General features: G+C 36.1%; 1 pseudogene; it reads right to left on the bottom strand.

The window, feature by feature from the left end:
- Nucleotides 1–8,877: 8,877 nt before the first annotated feature.
- On the bottom strand, nt 8,878–8,996 carry LOC120600236 (uncharacterized; annotated as a pseudogene).
- Between the last annotated feature and the right edge of the window lie 667 nt (nt 8,997–9,663).

The following is a 9,663-nucleotide window of genomic DNA, read 5'->3' as shown; positions in this document are numbered from 1 at the left end:
GAGTCTTTATCATAAATAGATGCTGGATTTTGTCACTTTTCCTGCATCTATGGATATCTTATTAATTATTTTTATTAAATTTTTCAAAGTGATATTGCTTAATAAAATTATATAGGTTTCAAGTATACAATTTGATAATGCATTATCTATATATTGCATTGCGTGTTCAGCAACCAAAGTCAAAACTCTAGCCATTTGCAACAATATGGATGGATCTTGAGATTATCACACTAAGCAAAATATGACAGGCAGATAAAGCTGATCATATGACTTTTATCCTTCATTTTGTTTATATGATGTATCATGTTAATTGAATTGTGGACATTGATCTAACCTTGCATCCCAGGAATAAATCCCACTTGATCATGGCGTATGATCTTTTTAACATCTTGCTGAATTTGGTTTGCTAATATTTTGTTGAATATTTTTGCATTTATGTTCATCGGGAATATTGGCCTATAGTTTTTTTGTAATATCTTTGTCTGGTTTTGATATCAAGGTAATGGTGACCTCGTAAAATGAACTTGGGAGCCTTTTCTCCTCTTGCAATTTTTGGACAAGTTTGACAAGGATGAATGTTATTATTCTCTTGAAGGTTTAGTAGAATTGACATGTGAGGCCATCTAGTCCAAGACTTCTGTTTTTTTTTTTTTTTGGTGAGTTTTTTCATTACTAATGGGATTTTATTAGGAGTAATCAGTCTGTTCAGATTTTCTATTTCTTCTAGATTCAGTCTTGGAAGATTACATGTTTCTAAGAATGTGTCAGTTTCTTCTGGATTGTTCAATTTGTTGGCATATAAATGCTCATTGTATTTTCTTATAATCCTTCGTATTTTTATGGAGTCAGTTGTCACTTCTCTTTCATTTCTGATTTTATTTATTTGTATCCTCTGTCCTTTTTACTTGATGAGTCTGGTTAAAGAATTATCAATTTTGTTTATCTTTTCAAACAACAAGCCCTTGTTTTTTGTTTTTTTTTTGTTTTTATCTTTTATATTGTTTTCCTAGACTCTATTATTATTATTTTTTTATTTCTGCTCTGATTTTTATTATTTTCTTCTTTCTATTCACTTTGGGCTTTGTTTGCCATTATTTTTCTAGTTCTCTTCGGTGTAAAGTTACATTGCTTATTTGAAATATTTTGTCTCTTAAAGTAGGCCTGAATTGCTTTGAATTTCCCTCTTAAGACTGCTTTTGCTATGTCCCATAGATTTTAGGTTGTTGTGTTTTCATTTTCATTTGTCTCTAGGTATCTTTTGATTTTTTTCCTTGATCTCATTGTTAACCATTTATTGTTTAGTAGCATGCTATTTAGTTTTCATGTGTTTGTGTATTTTCTAGTTTTTTTCTTGTAGTTGATTTCTAGTTTCATACCATTGTGGTCGGAGAAAACACTTTATTTGATTTCAATCTTCTTAAATGTATTGAGACTTGTTTTTTGGCCTAACGTGTGGTTTATTTTGGAAAATATTTCAAGTGCGCTTGAGAAGATTGTATAATCTGCTGCTTTAGGGTGAAGTGCTCTAAAAATATCAATTAAATCCATTTGGTCTAATGTGACATTTAAGCCCATTGTTTTCTTGTTGATTTTCTGTGTGGAACAACTTTCCATTGATGTCAATGGATAGTTAAAGTTCCCTACTATGACTGTATTACTTTCCATCTGTCTCTTTATGTCAGTTAATATTTACTTGATGTATTTAGGTGATCCTATATTGGGTGCATAACTGTTTACAAGGTGTTATATCCTCTTATTATATTGATCTGTTTATCATTATGAAACATCTTTCTTTATCTCCTATTATAACTTTTAAAGTCTATTTTGTCTGTTATAATTCTTGTTATAACGATGTTTTTTTTTAAATTTCCATTTGTATGAAATATCTTTTTTCATTCAGTCTGTGTGTGTCTTGATCTGAAGCGAGTCTTCTGTAGAGAATATATGTATTGGTCTTATTTTCTTACATATTCAGCTACCTCATGTATTTGGATTGGAGCATTTAATCCATTTACATTTAAAGTGGTTATCAATAGGTTCATAGTTACTGCTATTTTATTATTCATATTTATGTTCTCTCCCAATTTTTTCTTCTTAAAGAAGTACCTTTAGCTTTTCTTGTAATATTGGTTTGGTGGTGATGATCTCCTTTGGCTTTTTCTTGTCTGAGAAGCTCTTTATCTGTCCTTCGATTCTAAATGATAGTCTTACTGGGTAGAAGAGTGTTGGTTATAGGTCCTTGCTTTTCATCATTTTGAATATTTCATGCCAATCCCTTCTGGCTTGCATAGTTTCTGTTGAGAAATCAGCTGACTCTTTAATGGGAGCTCCATTGTAGGTAACTAACTGCCTTTCTCTTGCTGCTTTTAAGATTCTCTCTTTGTTTTTAAACTTTGATATTTTAATTATGATGTGCCTTACATGGTCCTATTTGACTTCATCTTATTTGGGACTCTCTGCACTTCCTGGGCTTGTATGTCTATTTCCTTCACCAGGTTAAGGAAGTTTTCCATTACTATTTCTAGAAATAGGTTTTCAGTTCTGTGCTCTCTCTTTTTCCTACCGGTATCCCTATGATGTGAACGCTGGTATGCTTGATGTTTTCTCAGAAGACTCTTAAAGTATCCTCACTTTTTTGGATTCTTTTTTTTTTTCTGTTAAGATTGAGTGTTTTCTGTCTTCCAAATTGCTCTCTTCTTCATCTAACTTACTGTTTATTCCTTCTAGTGTATTCTTTATTTCAATTATTGTATTCTTCATTTCTAACTGGTTCTTTTTTATGGTTTCTATGTCCTTTTTCATGCTTACTGTCTTTTTGTTGGTGTTCTTACTAAGTTTCTTAAGCATCCTTATAACCAGTGTTTTGAATTCTGTATCTGGTAGTTTGTGTGCCTCCATTTTGTTTAGTTATTTTTCTGAAGTTTTCCCCTGTTCTTTTATTTGGGACCTGTTTCTTTGTTTCCTTATTTGGGCTGCCTCTCTGTGTTTGTTTCTATGTATTATGTAGATCTGCTATTTCTCCCAGTCTTGAAAGTGCGACCTTATGTAGTAGGTGTCCTGTAGGGCCCAGTGGTACAGTATCTCTGATCAGCTGAGCCAGATGCTCTGCCAATGTCCCTTGTGTGGGTTGCGTGAACCCTCCCATTGTAATTGAGCCTTGATTGCTGTTGGCACATCAGTAGGTGAGACTGACCCTTAGGCTTACTAGCTGTAAGGACTGGCCACGACCATACCATCTGAGCTGCTGTGCCGAGGCTCATCCACTGGAGCAGGATTCATCTCAGTGGTCTGTGGTGCCCTCTGCTACCATTTGGGTTTGCCCCTTATGTGTTAATTGAGTGGTAGTCTGTTGCAGTTTGAAGCCAGCCATCAGGTGTGCTGGTTTTGGTGACCCTTGGGAGGGGCTGTCATGTAGGCCAAGATTAGCAGCTGCCTATGACTGGACTGGAGCTACTTGGTATGAGCTACAAAGCAATCCAGAGTTGGTCGCTGCTTGTGCTAGACCTGGAGCATGAGAGAGAGGCCATGCTTGAAACCAAGTCAGCTGCCACCAGTACCAGGCCTGAGACAGCTCAGCAAAAGGCCTAAGGCAACCCAAAGCTTGCCACCATCTGCTATATGCCCGTAAGGCTCAGCCACTGAAAGAGCCTCTTGCAGTATGTCAGTTGGGTCAGGCAGGTTCTCAGGGAGTCACCAAGGTTGGGGGAGTGATATTCCCCATTTTAGTGCATATTCAGAACTGGTGCCAGTGATGAGCCTGGGGCCACTTTTTAAAAGGCTCGGGGCATACTGTGGCCAGATGCTGCCTACCTGGGATCCACAGACCTCCAAGGATTGTCCAAGAAAGACTGCATCATGGGCCAATACCAGCTTCTATCGGGCCACTGAAAGAACATCTGGAGGTGCATGCATTGGTTTGGGCAGGGCCCCAGAGAGTCACCAGGGTGGAGTAAGCAGCGTTTACCAAGCCAATGAAGATTCATATTTGGTCATGGGCGAAGGGAGAGGGCATAACACAGGAGAGAGGGCACCTGGCTACCAGCTACATGAGAAGAAGGCTCAACAAAGGGACAATGGTGGCTTTTCCTCCAGCCCTTACCCTGAATCCACACAACTTAGTCTCTCCCTGTATGTCTCTGGCACCTTCCGAGCCACTGTCCCTCTCCTGGAGCCCAGGGCGAGTGCCTGAAAGTGACGGAGTCTGTATGTGGGCTTTCAAAGGGGACATCTGAGTTTCCAGCAGCCTTTCATCTCACCCAGACTGACAAAATCCCCACTGATTTTCACAGACAGATGTTGTGGGGACTTCTCTTCCTGACACTGGTGCTTTTGGCTGTGGACCTGGAACCTTTCAGTCTTCAGGGAATACCTCTGTAGTTGAGATATCCTTCCCAATTCTCAACCATCATACATGGGTGTGGGGCCAACTGTTTTTTTTTTTTTTAATGTCTGCCCTTTCTATCAATCTCTACATGGCTTCTTTTTTGTATCCTTATTTACAGGACTTCTGTTCAGCTAGTCTTTAGATGGTTCTACAGGTTGATTGTTTATAATTTAATTGTAATTTTAATGTGATCATGGTAGGAAGCAAGCACAGCATTTTCCCAATCCACTGTCTTGACTAGAACTCCTTTTTTCTTCTTTATTAAATCTCAGTTTTCATAATTCATGGAAATAGACATTATTAAGACTATTTTCTTTAGCAAAAGACAAAGATAAACTTGTAACTATCAAGCACAAGTGGGGACAAATTTTTTTGTTTGGTTTTGGTGAAGATCTAGTTAAAGTAATTAAAAATCACTCCATGAATAAATAGAACCAACACTTGATAAAGCAAAAGAGTCTCAAGAACGTTTTCAACTTTATTTAACTTCTATTTAAATTGAAGTCCAGCTACATGGTAGTTTTGTTTGAGTGGCTGCTATTTTTTAATTTCTACTGGTTGTGTGGCTAAATTGACTTTCCATGTCCCCTTCAGGTACCCTCCTTACTTGATGTCTCTTGGCTGCTCAGGGCCCATTTTAAAGCCTCAAGTGTCCAAATGAGAACACTATGCTCCTGACCTCTTTCACCCAAGCAAAATTTACCTCATCTTCTGTTTCTGGTATCCTCAGAGAGTCCGTTAGATTTTTTCACTAAATAGCAGTGGGTAATAGTGGGTTAATCAGAAAAATTAGTCTCTGCTGTAGTGTTAATTAGGTGGCAATTTGTCCCACTCAAAGTAAATAATGAATGCCTCAGACAAATTAAAATTTATTCAGATACATGAAAAGTGCTTCTTCTAATGGTGGAAATTTAAGACAACTGTGGTAGTCTAGTGAAGGTATTTTTAAGTCCTTCATTGCTTCCTCAATCATTCTACACAGCCTCTGTCACAAGATGGGCTCTATTCAACTAATTGGTATCCTTCATTGCTACACCTGTCTTTTAGCCCACAAATTCAGCACAATCTTAGTGAATTTATTGTTTGCTATATACAAGAGAAGTCTTCAAATTTTTTCTTATTATTACAAAATAATTATATATCTATATGGATCTAGAGAGGGTATTAAAGATATGTTAGGATGGCATCTTGACTGGATTTGAATATTAATAGCTAACCAAAACATTTGTTTTCTAGAAATACTTGAAATTTATGCAAAAATATTTTGTTTCTCCTTTTGAGAAAATACAAAACTTTTGTTAAAACCATACTTTACATTTCCATGTTGCTTGATAGCATAAAATACTTTCCTAAGCATTATTTAATTTGAAGTTCACAATAGGGCCTGTGATTTAGACAAGACAGGAACTCTTATCCCAATGTAACAGATAAAACCTTTAAAGTAATTGTTTAAGTCCACCCAGTCATTTAGTGGCAGAATATTCTCACACCATTAATTTTATATAATTCCACTTGTAATGCCAACCAGATGCAATACTATTGCAATCTGACAGATAAGGCATTTCTCAGGGCCTCCTTGATTTTATTTCCTCTCTTTTTCCTACTGCTAAAGGAAGGCAGTTCTTGATAAGAATCATGTCAGATTTTTTGCCATCATATCTATAGGATAAAAGTAAAAAAAAAAAATCAGCTAGTGATCTGTATTTTTTTTTTCATTTTGATACTATATATTCCAAAATTTGAGAACACACAATTATTAATTTGCCTTTATCTTAATCCTGGTATAGATTCTGCATTAGTCTGAGGCCTCCGCACAGTTACCTGGAAGTAGAGGCACCTCAAGGATTACTGTATGAAGTATTCCTTTATTCCATAAATATTTGTGTGGGTGAGTATGTTCCACTGTTAGGAAGAAAATAAAACAAAGTAATGGTACAGAGAATGGTGGGGTTGAGGGCAGGATTGGGGACTATTTTAGATAGGATGGTTTAGAACAGCCTCTTGGAAGTGTTTGTATTTGACCTGAGCTCTGAAGGATGAAAAATTGGGAGAGCATTCTCAGTAAATGGAGCAGCAAACACAAAGGCTCTGAGGCAGAGATCGATTTTATGTGTATATGAAACAGAAGGGCAGTGTGACTGTAGTATAGTGGGCAAAGGGAAGTCATCACATGATTTTACAGAAGGGGTGATTTTGGAGGAAAATGTTATATGGAAACTATTTGTTCTCAGCAACCCTTTGTCTTAAGTGAAAACACCCTTCCAAATTCTTATGGATTTAGAGCTTAGGTTATAGAATGTGGTGCCATCAGAAATTGGCCTACTTGACCCTAGAAACCTACTTTTCTACCACCAACCATAGTGGTGAATCTAGTGTAGTTTTCTCTGTGAATGGAATATTTATTTCTGTAGCTTTCTGAAATGTGTAGGTTCAGTCAGGTGAATTTTTTTATTGTTATTATTTTCTTGTGAGATCATAGTGAATCCATATAATTGGAGAAAGGGAGAGTATACTCATCGAGGGATGAGAATGATATATTAGATACTACTTTATCCTTTAGTTTTAGAATTTAAAATTTCAGTAATGACATATAATTTTGGAGAACACCAGAAATATATCTTTGTGAAATCACTCTGTGAATACTTTTTTTTCTATGCTATTGGATACAACTGCCTACATAATGTAATATCAACTCCAAACCACATCACTCAAAGATTTTCCATTAAACGTGTACCTTAACTTTAACTTTAAATCCCAGTAGTTCAGAAGCTCTTTTGCCAGAGGATAAAAGTGTCTAAATATCATTTATAAAGGACAAAATATTTCTTTGACTATCTTGAGATAAAAAGGTAACCTTCTATATCATAAAGACAACATTTATCCTTTCACATTCTTTAAAGATTTGCTTTATAGAACATTAAACATTTTTTTCCTCCTAGAACCTAATGCCTATGATGTAATAATGAGATTCTCTCAAACACACACACACACACACACACACACACACACACACACACACACACTTCTTTTCCACACTGTGCTTCAAATCCTTGCTTTTTCTTTTGATTCAGATCATTAGCATGGTTACAGAAAAGTGCCTGATAGTTAGAGAGAAATGCAGTAATTTAGGAAGAAAGGTTTTCTTTTGGGTTTAACTTTACAGTTTGGTCTAATTCATTTGACATTTTGTCCGATCATGAGTATAAGAGTCTTTTTTTTTTTTCTTTTCTTTTCACGGAGTGAAAGAACAGTTTCTTTTAGGCTACTGCCCGGTTCTTTGCTGTTCAAAGGAAACAAAGATTCTCTTTTCATTCTCCTTTTTTCTTAGCTTCTGAGTAGAAGGCTTATGAAGTTTGGGAGTGTGATAGCAGTAGGAGATTAAGAAATGTCTTTAATTCACACACAGCTCTGGACTTGCAGTTGTTCAACCCTAGTGATGAGCTAGAGTTTTGCTTTTCTCACTTCTTATGTGGGTAAAGAAACTGCTCACTGATTTTTTAGTTTCAACTTCAAAGATATTTTAGTTCAGGAGGATAGTATATATTGGTAAGGAGGCAAGAAGAGAAGGCATACCTCTTATAAAATCAATAATCCTCACTTCCAGTAGGCTGGAGAGAAACATCTCTGTAGTCAGACCATAGCTATCTATGAAATGAGGAAAAGTTGTCGAATATTTCCTGAGTGCTACTAGGTGCTGAGACAGTACTAGACATTTTACCTATACTATATTATTCTCACAACAATTTTTGTGGAGTAAATATTACTACCTTTCGTTAACTGGAACTTAAATAATTTAATTGATTTGATCAGCCTCATACTGCTATGTGAGTTCCAGACCTTGGATTTTAACATGAGGCTGCTCATGCTATTTTCCTTTGCATTATACTTTCTTTTTTAGGGATGGTCAAGAATGCAGCAACCAGGATTTCTGTGTATTCACTTATTCCTAATCACAATGTCTACATTTGGTGCTGTACATCTTTCTGAGTGTATAATACATGATATCTCTTTGAGAACCTTTGTGGTGTATCTTTCTTGATGGCTTAGGAAGAATAGGAAGAATAAGAAGTCTTGGTCACCCTTGTGCACATTCATACTTACCATCTCTCACCACACATAATAGCAATGATAGTAGCTAACACTTATTGAGTCCTTACCATGTGCCAGGCACTCTGTTAAGAATTTTTGAGATATTATTTATTGTTCAAAAAAATCCACAGGATTAAGACATATAATATCGTCATTAGCATTTCAGAAAATGGAGAGTGAAATAGTTTAAGTGGCTTGTTCAAGTTTATAGTTTGGTTAAGTAACAGAGTTAGAATTTTAATTGAATAGGCTGAGTCCCTAAACTACACCCTTATCCAGTGCACTATACTGCTTGTTATATACATGATGGAGCACAGAAGAAAGAAAGATCTAAGCATAATTGAATATACCAGGCATCAGTGATTTTCAAATGTCATTTGAGAAGTGTATTAACATTTTTTTTACACCTACAGCACCTGGTATTCCTAGGTGATCTCCCATTCGAGCACTAACCAGGACCGACCCTGCTTAGCTTCCTAGATCAAATGAGATCAGGCACGTTCAGGGTGGCGTGGCCGTAGACCTAACATTTTTGAGCTTATTAGCCAACGGTGCTTTACAATTTATTGTTATTATTTTCAAAATATGGACAATAAAGTATTGCAATCAAATATTCCAAATCTCATATCACCAACCATTACATGCTGACTCCTACCGTATTTGTGGTATCGGTCAGAATTTAGATAAAGTAAAGAAGAACCAGCTCAATCACTACCCTCATAAACTTGCCTGGACTCTACTTTTAGTGTCAGTATGATAAACCTACACCAATGAGCATGCTTTTTAAAATTCATACTAATGAGAATATTGAAAGTAAAGGAATTATTCTAGCATCTTTGAGATAGCCCACGATTTGTTGAATCTGAAGAAAAAAATGGTTGGCAGTGGGTATGCATGTGATCCATAGTTTCATATTTTCCAGTGAAGCCTATTGAATCTAGGTGCCATAAGTGCAATATGAGTGGTTTAACATTTTATTAGGAAGAAGAGAATAAAGTTAACCAAATCACAGTATGTTGAACTCAGGGAATTGTCTCACATGTCATCTAAGCATCACATTTATAGCTAATCCAGCAATCATTGATGGTACAGGTTCCATTCTTAACTACCATCCATAAGGAATCAAAAAGTACTGTATGTTATTGGGATACTTTTGAATTTAAACTTAACTCGGCGATAAAGTAGAGATA

This window comes from Pteropus medius, unplaced genomic scaffold (genome assembly GCF_902729225.1).
Source record: "Pteropus medius unplaced genomic scaffold, Ma_sr-lr_union100, whole genome shotgun sequence".
NCBI classification, from domain to species: Eukaryota; Metazoa; Chordata; class Mammalia; order Chiroptera; family Pteropodidae; genus Pteropus; species Pteropus medius.
Note: the sequence above shows the minus strand (reverse complement) of the source record. Positions and strands in the feature narration are given on the sequence as shown.